This window comes from Zea mays, chromosome 10, assembly GCF_902167145.1.
Source record: "Zea mays cultivar B73 chromosome 10, Zm-B73-REFERENCE-NAM-5.0, whole genome shotgun sequence".
Lineage (NCBI taxonomy): Eukaryota > Viridiplantae > Streptophyta > Magnoliopsida > Poales > Poaceae > Zea > Zea mays.
In genome coordinates this window covers 147914666-147929257 of record NC_050105.1, presented here as the reverse complement: position 1 = coordinate 147929257, position 14592 = coordinate 147914666, and the positions used below count along the sequence as shown (strand labels likewise).

Below are 14592 nucleotides of genomic sequence, written 5' to 3'. Positions count from 1 at the left end.
CATCCTTGGGGAGAAGGTGAGCTAGCAGGACGCCCGAACCATGTCGTTGACGCTGGACCAGTACTTGCAGGTAAACACAGAACTTTAATACTGGTATTAAATATGCTTAATTTTATCTTCTGGTATGCCGTGTACTTGTTTTTTTTTGTAGATGATTCCTTATTGGTGCGCCGCGCATCCTGAGTGCTGGGAGCAGATGGCGCAGAGGTGGTGCTCGCCTGAGTGGGACGAGGCGCACAACGCTAGCCAGGAATGACGTTTGATGATGCAAGGTCCCTCCCACCACCAAGGCAGCCGCAGCCTCGGCAAATACGCAGAAGCATGGGTACGCGCTCTTTTTTATTTAGGTATATAACTTTCGATTAGACATGATTTCTAACCATCTCGTTGGTTTTCTCACAGTCAGCGTCACATGGTGGCCAGCCTTGCTCCATCTTCTCAGCGTATGCTATGGCCCACAAGGGCAAGGCGACGTCCGACGTCACCTACAACCCGGAGGACAGGCCCGAGGCGTACAACAACCCCGCCGTCCACAGCCGCCTCAGTGAGTACACCGCCATGGCTAAGGAGGCCCATTGGCCAGATTACAATCCGAGGACCGAGGACATCGACGGAGATGTCCTCATGAGGGTCGGAGGAGGCAAGAGGCATGGGCGGTACTGGATTGCCGACGGGGCAATCGACTCATCCTCCACTCCCACTCCGTCTCAGATGCGAGCAAGGAGCACGAGCGCGAGCCCAGCCATACGACCTCGGCAGGACAGCTCACAGCATCGCATCCAGCAACTCCAGGTTATTTCTTATCTATTCATCATTCATTGATTATTATATATCTTCTCTTTGCATTATCGTAACATTAGGGTGAAATATTACAGACTCAGCTAGATGATGAGAGGAGGCAACGTGAGGAGCTGGAGAAGAGGATGGCGGAGATGTTCCAGTACATGCAGAGCCTTGGCGCCGCATAGGGTCTTGCTCCACCACCTCTGTTGTTCCCTGCACCTGACCCTGCCCAGTTCCCTACTCCTGTGAGTATCAAAATCTTAGTCCTGCATGATATATATTCATCTGGTCTCACAAATGCAATCTCTTGTCTATGCAGGGACAATCGGCGGCACCGAACAACCCTCACGCTTCATCCAGCCCTCCGCCGAACCAGTCCAGTCGCCCACCTCGTTGATGTTCTCATGTTTGTGAAACTTGTTTGTTAAACTTGGTTTGAACTTGTGAAACTTAGTCTGAACTTGTGAGATATGTGGTCTGTGATACTTATGTTTGCCTGGACCATAGTACTTATGTTTGTGAAAAACTTGTGAGATTTGTGGTTTTTTGAGATATGTGGTCTCTATTATGTATGTGATGATTCTGTGAACTTTATGATGTATATGTGATATATGTTTTGTTTGTTTGGATGAAATAGCAAAAACAAATAGTACTTATGTCTGGTCACTTTGCCAAGTGTTACACTCGGCAAAGATGCTCTTTGCCGAGTGCTATGACCATAGCACTCGGCAAAGAAGCACACCTGGGAACCGGTAAAGCTTTCTTTGCCAAGTGCTATGGTCCAGGCACTCAGTAAAGAAGCTCCCTTTGCCGAGTGCCTACCAGAGCACTCGGCAAAGGGACTGGCAAAGGGGCCCACTGGAGCCTCCTTTGCCGAGAGCCCGTCCATTGGGCACTCGGCAAAGAAGCCCCCTTTGCCGAGTGATGTCAGGAGCTCTCGGCAAAGGGACTGGCGGGGGGCCCACTGCAACGTTCTTTGCCGAGTGCCAGAATAGCAGGCACTCGGCAAAGAAGGCTTCTTTGCCGAGTGTCAGGGAGGACACTCGGCAAAGGTTCCGTCACTGTCACTTGGCGCCGTGACGGCGACTTTTCTTTGCCGAGTACCAAATGACAATCTTTGCCGAGTGCCCGACAAAAAGTGCTCGGCAAAGAGGCCGTTGCCGATGTACAGTTCGCCGAGACCTCTTTGCCGAGTGGTTTGCCGAGTGTTTTATTGGGTTTGTCGAGTGCCCGAAGTGCTCGGCAAAGCAGCTGTGTCCGGTAGTGAGTTTTGTTGTTGTCTTTGGCAAATACCATCTGAATAAACATTAACGATATTTTCTTTGTACAGACTCGGATGGTGGCATGAAGTTTCCGGTGTTCCACAGGAACCATCCATGTGTCGGTTCCAAGGGCACTCCTGATGACCAGATGAAAGCAGACACATCCATCGATCTGATCGAGGATACAAACATCAACAAATTTCTGTTTTTGATGCCCATCAACATCGGCACGCCACCTGTTATGAACCTTGTTGGGATCGACACAGGATCGACGCTTTCTTGGGTACAGTGCCGGCCGTGCGAGCCGCATTGCCATAAACAAGCTGCCAAGGCGGGTCAGATCTTTGATCCTAGTAGATCAACCACATTTCGTCGTGCAGGCTGCAACTCAAGAGAGTGCTTTGTCGTCAAGGATGCCCTTAAACTCGAGTTTGCTAACTGCATGGAGAAGGTGAATACTTGCCTGTACTCAATGATCTACGAGGGTGGATGGGCGTACACGGCTAGCAAAGTGGTTTGGGACAATCTTATCATTGGGACAAACATCAGCTTGAGCTTCATGTTCGGTTGCAGCCTGGACGTGGAGTACGGGAACTACAAAGAAGCAGGAACTGTCGGCTTTGGCACCACCAGCATCTCATTCTTTGAGCAAGTTTCAAGTCAGATCAACTACAAAGCTTTCAGCTACTGTCTGCCAAGCAATGAGACAACCACAGGATACATGAACCTTGGGGACTACAGTGGCCAAGGCGCACATGTTCTTTACACCCCGCTGTTCCAGTCCACCTTTACAAAGACCTACTCACTGACAGTAGAAGGGATCGTGGCCAACGGCTAGTGCTGGGAATTGGGCCATGCCGGGCCGGCCCGGCCCAAGCCCATCGTACTTCGGGCCAAACGGGCTTGGGCCGAGAAGGCCCAAAAAATTTTCGTGCCGTGCCGTGCCAGCCTAAAGAGTAAAAACAGTGGCCCAGCCCGGCCCTAAAGCACGTCGTGCCTGTGTCAGGCCGTGCCGGCCCAAGCCCGGCCCGTATATTTGAACCACATAAAATTCAAATATTACAACCACATAAAGTACATAGCTTACTAAACTAAAGATATTAAACAATGTGAGCATCATTGACAATATAAAGTTCAAATATTACAACCATATAAAGTCTATAACTTACTAAATTAAAGAAACTAAACAATATGGGCTTCTTTGGGCCGTGCCGGCCCAAGCCCGGCCCACGCGTGCGGGCCGTGCCGGGGGCCCGATGGGCCAGAATTTAAGGCCCGGCCCAGGCCCGCCTTCGGGCCGTGCCAGCCCGGCCCATATTATTTCGTGCCGGGCCGTGCTTTGGGCTCATGTTTTTGGGCCGTGCTCGTGCTGGCCCAAAAAGCCCGGCCCATATTCCCAGCACCAACGGCCAGAACCTAGGGTTGGCACCTTCAAAGATGGTCATGGACTCTGGCGCATCATGGACTATCCTATCGAGCGACACATTCGATCGCCTCGATAGCATAATCACAGAAGCAATGAAATCACTGAACTATCGGCGAGTAAATAGTGAAGGCACCATTTGCTTCGAATCAGAAGCCGGCAGTATCAACTGGAAAGCCAAGCCCTCGGTTTTTAGCAGCTGGTCTAGCTTGCCCACAGTGGAGACGGTCTTCACCGGTGCTGCGATGATGATGGTTTTTTCCACCCCAGAACATGTTCTACGCTGACTCATCTTACAGGGTATGCATGACCGTCAAGAAGACGACTAATGTGAGAATCCAAATATTGGGGAATCGGGCGACTCGGTCATTCGGAATTACCTTCGGCATTCAAGGCAAGATATTTGGCTTCCGATATTCAGCAAGCTGATTATGTGCTTTCACGCGAGTACTCAACTCTCATCCATTTGTTCGAATGGTTCTTTTATGGGGTGTTTGGTTTGAAGAGTCAATCCATTTTAGATGAGGTGGTACATCATGAGTCCATTCCACAAATTTGGTGGAATGAACTCATTCCTCACATTATTATTAATTATTAGCCTATTGTAACACCTTAAAATCATAATTTTGGGAATATAGTAAAATTTTCCAAAGATTTAATATTAAAGTATCTTTTAATAAGAATTCCCATAGCTTTTGAAGTTACATCTTCTAAAATAAATATGTTCTATAATAAAGATTTAACAAAAGGATTCTTATATGAATTAAGTTATCCCTTGTTGAATTTTATAAGTATTCTATAAGGATATAAGTTAGAGCATCTTTTAATAGAGGTTATACAACAGAAACTATTTTTCTTAAAATAAAACCTTGTGTGTGAATTGTATATTTAGAAGCATTTACTAAATGAATAAGTAACTAAAAAAATAATTTGCATCTCATGCTGGGATTTTATATACTAGAGATTATTTTTCTTAAAAATGCCCATTTCTGAGTGTATGGATTTCATAATTAAAAGTATAGGCTTAAACAGGGTAATAAATAAATAAATAAATAAAATATACTTTGCATCCCATGCTAGAGTTTGATTGTGCATTGAATTTGAATTTTGGATTTCAAAACTGAATCTAAATTTGAATATGAAATATGAAAACAAAAAAGAAAGAAAATAGAAAAGATAAAAGAAAAGAGGAATCCTGTGCGGGCCTTACCTTCCTTTCGGCCTAGACCGCCCCTTGTTCCTTTTCCCTCCTGCTTGGGCCGAGTGACCCTCCCCAGCCGGCCCATTCCTCCCTTAGCCTTTTTTTCTCTAAGTCGCTGGCGGTTGGGGCCAAGGAACCAGAGCGTTGCTTCTCCACGTCTTCGCCGAGTCCGTTCGAGCGCTCGCGATCCACCTGGGAAATCCGCCGCCATCCGCAACCACCTCGTGGCCGCCTTGCCAGCTGGCCAAGGGCCGGGTGGTGCCTTTATATACCAGTCGCGACCCTTATTCACCGAAACCGAAGCACCATCGTTGAAGACACCGCGGCGAGAAGAGAGAAACCGAGAGAAGGGAGAGAGCGCCGCCGCGCATGGGCAGAGCGTGTCCATGCGGTCATTGGGGCCTCGGGACCGAGTCAAGGGGCGTCGCCAGGCCGCGCTGAACATGACTGTGACTTCGCCTGGGCGGACTTGCGCTCCGGACCACCGGAATTTCTCGCCGGAATCCTCGTGCCGCCACACCGCGTGGTCGGGCCCCTCTGCGCCATAAACTCCGGTAAGTTTTCCCCATACAGTTCGCTTTGTCCTGCTCTGCGTGTTTCGCCGGTCGGTTACGAGTTCGGGCGCTGGGAGCGTCGGGTTGTCGTGCCACGGCGATGGCGCCGCCGCGGTGGTGTTCCTCGCCGCTGTGGGGGTCGTTGGTTGAGGAAGACACGCCCTGCCCGTTGACCGCTTGATGAACGATAGGGATTAAATCACCAATACCCCCCTTCACCGATTCAATCCGGACTGCTGATCGAAGGATGGACGGGCAGGGTCAGATCGAAGGATTTTAAATCCTTAATCGTTTATCCCCGATCGGACGGCTCACATTACGCACCGGTTCGCGCCTCGGTTGATCTAATCGGGACCGTGCGTGTTTGATCCAACGGCCAGAAAACATGCGTACCCCTTCGTCGCGTCGATTTTGCTAAAGAGCCCCTCTGGTCTTTATAAATAAACCCGCCCTCCATAGTAATAGAAAGACCATTACATTCAGGTCCCGAACTTCATGAAATCGACCCTGAGTCTGTTCAAAATAGTGCCCGCGGTCCCTGGTCTAATATAATATATGGGATTAAATCTGGAAAATAGATTTCTGCTGTAAAAATAATTGTAAAACTTAGGAAATCCATATCTTATTCATTCTAAGTCCATTTTAGTCCGTTCAAGTTGCGTTAGTTTCGTAATAAAATTGCCTACGCAGTGACAAGCATTATTTTTTAATATCACATACTTTTATAGTTAGATTTTTATTAACCCTATGTATAGTAGATTAATCTTTCTAATCAAAGTAACCTGTCTATAATTATAATTTGACTAGAAGATGATCTCTAACCAAGATATAACTTATATTAAAGTTGAATTAGTTATTTATTTAATATATATCTCACATGATTTATAAAATCAACTAAGAATCTAGTTTTTCATAGTTAATCACATAGATCTTCGAGAACTATATCTTTTCAACCGTAACTCCGAATTTAGTGATTCTCAAATCTACGATCTCGTAGCGACGCGTAGAATATTATTGTGTGATTTATTTCCATGTTTTGGTTTAATGTTATCATATCCATTATTATTTTTATTTGTATGTATTGCTACGAATAGAAGCAAGGTAACGAGGAGACCTAAAGCACCAACTTTGGAGAAGTACCTGGAATTATACCAAAAAAGCAAGTTGTGTCCTTGATCACATTCTTTTACCTAATGATGTTATATTAATCACCGTGACACAGTTAGGTTAAGCTGACGGGACCTAATAGGTTACCTAGTTTTGCTTACCCTACACCTTGCATACAAATGAATTATTAGGTAATATTGCTATTGCTCTACCTGGTTTGGGATTAATGATACTTATGATTTATGATCATGTTCCAATATGATTTATTATTGTTGGTTTACTCTTATGCATGATAAGATAACTTTGTTAATTGGAACATGGAGCTTAACTTGAGATAACAGTGCTACCACAAGGGTGGAATGGGACGCCCTTGGCTGACTAATTAGGAAAGCTAGTGGAGGACTACCTTACTCGAAAGGGGTAAGGGCGGTAGAGGAGTTGCCGGTATAGGAAGGTTCTCGGGTCAATCATGCTGCGATGGCTTTTTGGACGAGCTTATGCACATTATTCCCCATAACTTGCTGAGCGATGAACGTATGTGAGCTCACTCTTGCTAAACTCACACCAGGTCAAAAACAGGTACCGCTGGAGGAGTATGAAGGATGCTGCGATGAGTACGGAGAGGTCTAGGCCGTCGTCTCCCAGTCAACTATGGTTATGGAGGATCGTCATCGTCATATGGTGTAATTTATTTAGTTATTTTATACAGAATTCCTATTATATAATAAAGATGTGACATTGATTTCTGTACCATGAGTCATCATATGTGTGAGACTTTATCCTAGCACACATTTGAGACGCACCCGGGTTTGCCCTTAAATCTGGGTGTGACACCTATAATGAATGAAATGTGATGGATCAACTTATTCTATTCCACAAACCAAATAAATAAAGTGAGGAGTGAGAAGATGATAGACTACCTTATTCCTCTAACCAAACACGCCATTAGTTCCTTTTCCTGGTAACAGAGAATATCACTAGTCTTGGTTTGTTTTATCATCTGCAGGTGAATAGACTTGACTCAATGCTATGCCTGGTGGTTGTAGGAGGAGGCTGCCGATCGAGGTCAAGTATGCTGGCATCATGCTTAGTTAGCGAAGACTGCTATCTCAGATAGTGAGTACGACAACCTTTCCAAGTTCAATTTATAGGCGGCGGCCTTAGTCCTCATGTATTGGTGTGTTTAACTTGTCCGCTTTTTATTATCAGAACATCAGTAGGTTTTGGTTTGTTGTCCGCTTTTATTATCAGAACATGAGTGTGTTTAACTTGGCCTCCGCCTCCCCCTCTGCGCGCCGCCTTCTCGTTCGCCCGCAGCTGCACGGCAACACACACCAGCCACAAGCGTATCAGCTAGCAATGCCAGTGTATAATCGAGAACAGAGTAAAAAGCTCAGACCGATCTCGTTCATCGCACGCTTCACGTGCTGGTCTGGCTCAATGTCCACGATCAGGGTCTGGACGATCTCAAAGCCGTCGCCCAGAATCAGCTTGGGAACGCTGGCTCTGATAACTGTCCACACCAACCACACACAGACATCGACCGTTCCAAAAAATTATGCTACAATTGGCAAATCAAAACGAAATCACAAAATACAGACACTAAACTGGACGTGGATAGCAATTCGCAAACGGTTATGCAGAAAAGCTTCTGTGTTTATTTCTGAGTAAGCAATAGAAAGCTTCTGCACATGCACTAGTCATATCGATGCTGTATTCTCAGGCAGATTAATAGAAAGTATGGCATAGGTTCCCGATCCCCGAAGGAAGAAAAGAATGACCGTCGCCTGGAAAGATTTTGTCCATGCAGAGGAGCCGACCGACCGACCGCCCGGTCGCCAGCGAACAAGGGGCGCCCGGACGGTGCCACCTAGCCAAGAAGTCCAGGCACAAGGTCGGAGCCGGATGACGTCATTCGACCCCCGCCGGGACTTGTCCAAGCGCCTCCGGGGTTGCCCCGGGGCTCGTGCGAGTATACCGCCAGTATGTATGCGACTTCACTTGTTTTGGGTACAAGTACTTGTTTTGATTCTTTTTTTTGAGTACTTGTTTTGGGTACAAGTACTCAAAGAATATATCAAATGTTTGAATGGTAATTACAGATATTAAATATAGTCTGATTACAAAACTAATTGCACAACTGAAGACTAAAATACGAGACAAATTTATTACACCTAATTAAGCATATATTTAATACTTATAATTGATATTCAAATATTTGATGTGACACGAACTAAACTTTAATCGGAAGAACCATACACCAATTAATAAATAGTGATAACAAAAGTAGGGGTTAAAGACCTCGTTTGTCGGGACCTCTAGCAGGGTGGATGGATTATACAACCCTATTAAGGCCCTGTTTAGAACCTCTAAAGCTAATAGTTAGATGTTAAAAAAATAGTTGCTGGGTTCCAAACACCCCCTGCTAATACTGCAACTAATTGTTAGCTACCTCATAACTAATAATTAGTCCCTTCTTCACCGTTTTGCTGAAAATGTAAGTGATCTACATGAATTTAGTGTGAGGAACCTGAAATGAGGATAATGTTTCAAAACAAACAGTTATTGAGCTAATAACAAAAAAAAATGAACAACATATACTGTCTCCGTCCCAAAACAAGTGATGTGTCATAAGTCAAACAATTTTTAAGTTTGATCAAATTTATAGAAAAGAACATTAAAACTTATGACACCAAATAGGCAAAATATGAAAATATATTCCATGATAAATCTAACAATACTTATTTAGTATGATAAACATTAGTACTTCTTTATATAAATTTGGTTAAACTTAAAATGGTTTGGCTTAAGACAAACCTAAAACATCTCTTATTTTGGGACCGAGGGAGTATCTCTCAAATCATAATGTAGCATGAGTGGTAAAGAGTATTTGAGAAATGGACTACGTGCTGGCTGATTCATATGGCTGTCTCCATCAACAGAGAAAAGAATTTTTAGTGCAGTTCCAAGACCAAGAACTTCCCCACAGTCGACACTACTCGCATCCAACGCAGTCCATAATTGCACTAATCGAGAAAATTTTACATGGTAAGGATTCGAGTGGTTCATATGCATCTTATGAAATGAGAACACAGGAGATATGTCACAAACCTAATGTTTCTAAATTGCTTCTGAATCTCTTGCTTTAGGTGAGGACCATTTTCGCCTTTTAGAGTTTGGCTTCATCAAAAGGCAATGGACATGCAGATCCTAACTTGGAATTGTAAAGCAATTGCTTCACAAGAGATTCTGCACGCTCACCTGTGCAAGTACAGTAATCATAGGTCATGAATCATGCCAGGTATTTTGTAATACGATAACAAGAGCTACACTTGCAGTACGATCTTTCAACTGTCTGATATATTCTTTGAGATGTTTTTCATATTCTCTTAACATGTCCGTAGCACCACCTATACTTAGCTCAAGACTTTTCTCTAAGTGTCCAATATTTATTCTAGAGGAAACAGATCTAAAAAAATTCAATCATGATTGTCGGTACCCCATAACTGGGGTACCCACTCCCACTGTGTCAAGACATAGTGTTCACACGGTTATCCCTAATCGTGCGTTAAGGAACTGAGCAACTCGACCTTTTCACGACTCGCCCGAGGCCGAATCCGAGCGGGAGACACAGTCGTGACTCGCCCGAGACCAACCTCGGACTGGTCGCGACTTTCCGATTCGCTCGAAGGCGTCTCGGGTGTCTGTCCCCGTCTTATGGGTAGGACCAGTGCAGCCACGTGTCCAAGGAAGTAATATGCTCAGGAACTTCACCAACGGGTTCGGACCCATGGATGGGTCCCGGACCCCATAAACACAGTCCGGACACCCCTGGTAGGACCGGGACCCCCCCGCATGGGGTCCGGGTCGTTAACAAGGGCTCCCGTCGCCCTGGGGCAGGACATGCTCCAGTCCCCGTCCAGACCCAAGCAGGGGTCCGGTCACGCCACATGCCTGCTAAGCGTATAGTACGAATCTTCGCACGGAAGCAAGACCTCAGCCCGCATTAAATGCAGGGCAGTCGTGGTGCGCTCTGACTAGGCGCAGGGCATGACAGACCTGTGACAAGTCTGTGTAGCCACACCGCGCATGCAGAGGTTGGCAGAGCCGCGCGCATTGAATGCTCGCTCAGCGTCCCACGTGTTACCGAGGTCGCTGACCCACGCACGCGGGCGACGCCATCATGAAGCGCCGTTCGGCCGGATATCGTATCCGTTACAGTGCCCGGCCGAACGTGACAGTGCAGGCGGCTTCTCACGCCCCTACACCTGTCGGCATGCCAGACTACGCCGCACCCTATAGTAACAGGCCTTTGCCCACACACCGACAAGACAGGGCAAAGGAGATGCTGGTTGGGAGATCCGCGCGACGACCAAGGGAAAGTCCTTATCCGCCGGCAGAAGATTAGCTATTCTGTATAGTATATTTTTATACTCCTAGGCCCACCTGTTAGGGCTCATTTTCACTGTAAGCGCCTCCCTTGAACTATAAAAGGGAAGGCACACAGCACTACAGGGGAACAGACTCTTACACACGCTCATACGCTCACACGCAGCTCAAGCAATACAACTCACTCACAGTGGATGTAGGGTTTTACGCTTCGGTGGCCTGAACCACTATAAACCCTTGTGTCCTTGTTCATCGGATTAGCCAGGCAAACGCTTAAGCCCCCTCCTCATCTCAGGATCTTGGGCGGGTGCACTCCGCCACCCGGCCGGATGAATCGTTTCCCTCCGTCATTTGGCGCGCCAGGTAGGGGGTTTTAAGGCTTAGATTTTTTGCCTGTTTTCTCCTTGCTCGACATGATGGTACAGATCGTCGAGCACCGCGACTCGTACACCGAGGACTTCCTGATGGGAGAGGAGGCAACGTCTTCTGTGCCGCGAGGCTCTTACCACCCTGCGCCTGGTGCTGCTGCTGTGCATGCTGCACAGCAGCACACGCTGGTGCAGGCATCTAGAACTCCCTCGCGGGCTGCTCCTGGCGGCGCGCTGTCAGCGGCTAGGGAGTTGCTCCGCAATCCCCCAAGCTCCACGGCCTCGCCGGGGGCCATAAGGCAATGGCGTGAAGACGTTGATCGCCTCCTCAGCATGGCCCAGACCACTCCTGGCTCAGCCAGGACTGGGCCACGACCATCCCGGCGTCAACGCGACGCGTCAGCATCCGTGTGCTCACCCTCAGTGAGGGGTGCGTGGACTGACGACCTACGGGTAGAACTCGACCGCAGGCGTGTGGGCGAGGATGCTCGTGTCTCCCTAGAAAGGGCGCGGGAGCACCGGCAAAACATTGAGGGTCGCAACCTCGATCGGGACTTTGGTGCAGTTGCGCCGCAAGCCCCAGGTGACGCCTGAGTCTAGACGGGCGCACCAGTGGCTGGCGTGGGCTGCGCCACGCTCGCGGATCATCTCCACGTGGCGACTTGGCCGCCCAAGTTCCGGCCACACCTGCTGGACAAATACGACGGTACGTCAAACCCGTCGGAATTCTTGCAGGTCTACGTCACCGCCATTACGGCAGCTGGTGAAAATGCCACCGTGATGGCAAGCTACTTCCATGTAGCCTTGACCGGGCCGGCCCAGACTTGGCTTTGAACCTCACCCCAGGGTCGATCTACTCCTAGGAAGAGCTCTGTACGCGGTTCACCACTAACTTCGCCAGCGCTTATCAACAACATGGTGTGGAGGCCCACCTCCATGCAGTGAGGCAGGAACCCGAGGAAACCCTCCGGACATTCATTTCCCGCTTCACTAAGGTACGGGGAACCATACCTTGTATCTCCGACGCTTCCATTATCACTGCCTTCCGACAGGGGGTACGTGATGAGAAGATGTTAGAAAAGCTGGCGACGCACAATGTAGAAAGCGTCACCACGCTCTTCGCCCTGGCCAACAAATGTGCCAGGGCCGCCGAGGGTCGGGCATGGCACTCGGCACCGCAGGCTGGGGCTGCCCAGACGGGTGGCTCTGGTGCTGCTGCTCAGGGTGGCGGTGCCGCTGCTCAGGGCGGTGGTGCCGTTGCTCAGGGCGGCGGCAAGAAGAAGAACCGCGGTGGCGAGAAGCCGCTGTCCGGTGCTCTGGTCGCCGCAGCTGCAGCTAGGGGCCAGGATACGCGTGGCAAGCGCCCACGCCAGCAAGGTGGTGACAGTGGGTCGTGCCCAATTCATCCCAACAGCCACCACAGCGCATCGGAGTGCCGTGAGATTCTAAAGCTCGCGAAGCGCATCAGTGAGCGGCGCGAACAGGCCTCCAAGGAAGGCACGCTGCCTCACCGCTGGCCTGGCAAGGAGAAGGCCGATGACTTCAATGCGACCGCGGGCGAGCGGGACCTCATGTACCAGTCCCCCGAGCAAGTCCTGAGGGACGTCCTCTTCGGGGACTCCGACTCCGGCGACGACGACCGCCGCAAGAAGCTGTACGTAATGTAAGGCGGGAGCTGGGAGCTCGTCTCCTGGAGGGATGTAAAATCCCTGCGCCGCAGGGTCCTCTCGGCAACCCCGGGCATCCCAAAGGCGGCTCCTCATCAGCGATGGCGGAGTACCACCATCTCCTTCAGGGCATCTGACTGCCCCGATAACATGGCGGGGCCCAGCATACTGCCGCTCATCACCGCCCCCGTCATCACCAACATAAGGTTGCACCACGTGCTGATCGACGGTGGGACCGACCTCAACGTCATCAGCCATGCTACGTTCAAGCAGCTCCAGATCCCAGAATCCAAGCTGGGACCCTCTCGCCCATTCTCCGGGGTGGGCCCTTAGCCGGTGTATCCCCTTGGGAGCATCGCGCTCCCGGTTACGTTTGGGACCGAGGAAAACCTCCGCACCGAGAGCGTTCCGTTCGACGTCGCGGAGGTTAACCTCCCGTTCAATGCCATCATTGGCAGACCGGCCCTGTACCGGTTCATGGCCATTGCCCACTACGGGTACTTGGTCCTGAAGATGTCGTTCCCTGCTGGTGTCCTCACCGTGCGGGGCGACCAGGCTGCAGCACTCTGTAGGATCTAGGACACCGGCTAGAGGTGGGGGGTGAATAGACGGTTTTGACTAAAAACAAAGACACTAGAGAAATTTAATCAATACGACAAGAGATATAAATTCTCTAGCTACAACAAGTAAGCATTCTATGAGAAACAACTATGATAGTGCTAGAAATGAGAGTCAATACACAAATTACTAACTACTTGCAAAGTAATAAGTAATGCGGGAAGAGAATGACACCAGATTTTATCCCATGGTATCGGTGATTTGCCGATCACCCCTAATCCACGTTGAGGTGGACTTCAAGCTCTCACTTGCTCCTCTATCAAGACGCGGCTTGATCTTTGAGCCAAGTGGACAAGAAATCGCTCAATACCTCGATTCCACTAGCGTCGCCTTTGCCGCTCCGGTGAGGTAGGCGCGAACCCCTCACAATCAACACCGCGACTCCTCCACAATCTTTTTGGAGAGCTCGACGGAGACAACACCCGAGCCGTCTAGGAGGCGGCAACCTCCAAGAGTAACAAGCCGATGACGCTTGCCCGGTGTACCACCTAGTGCCTCAAGAATCACCAATGGATGCAAATGCACTAGGAGCTCTCAATCTCTCACTAGAATGCAATCCCAAGCAAAGAGTGTGAGAGAATGAGTGGGAGAATCACAAATGAGCTCAATGTGTGCTAGGAATGGCCAAGAGAGTCCTCACACACGAGCTCCCCTTCTATTTATAGCCCACCTCTCAAAACCAACCGTTATGTGCAAAAAGCACAGCTTCTGCGCACACGCGGACGGTCCGCGCCCTTAGGCCGAACGGTCCGCCGTACCAGTAATGGCTAGATTTCCTGTTTGAAACTTGTTAGAGTTGTCAAAAAAGGCAGGTCCAGACGGTCTTCCTCCCACGGCCGGACGGTCCGAGACCTGGCAACTTAAACACACCCGAGCCCTGACCAAGTTGATTTGCATGTATGGACGGTCCGCCTTCCAAGGCCGGACGGTCCGCGACCTGGGAGATAGTACTATCCGGGTTCAGACCTCGGACAGTCCGTAGTTCATTCGACCAAAAAACACAGTCCCTGCCCAAATCCAATTTGGCACATGCGGACGGTCCGCCAACCTCGGCCGAACAGTCCGCACAAACACACAGGGACTGCACAAACTTAGACCCTCTCTGGTCAGGACTGCGGACGGCCCGGCGCCAAGGCCCGGACGGTCCGCAGTACAAACATGCTGGACCTCTCCGAAAGAGACACTTTGGACCCCTCTGGATGGATCGCGGACGGTTCGGC

The 14592-nt window shown here is 49.2% G+C and overlaps 1 long non-coding RNA gene across 1 annotated transcript; it reads left to right on the top strand.

Annotated features, from left to right (window-relative positions):
* The first annotated feature begins 4799 nt into the window (after positions 1-4799).
* On the top strand, positions 4800-14244 carry LOC103642131 (uncharacterized). Its single transcript, XR_004853443.1, has 3 exons — positions 4800-5223; positions 6899-9378; positions 9480-14244. It is a non-coding gene; the product is annotated as an uncharacterized lncRNA (long non-coding RNA).
* Positions 14245-14592: the final 348 nt, after the last annotated feature.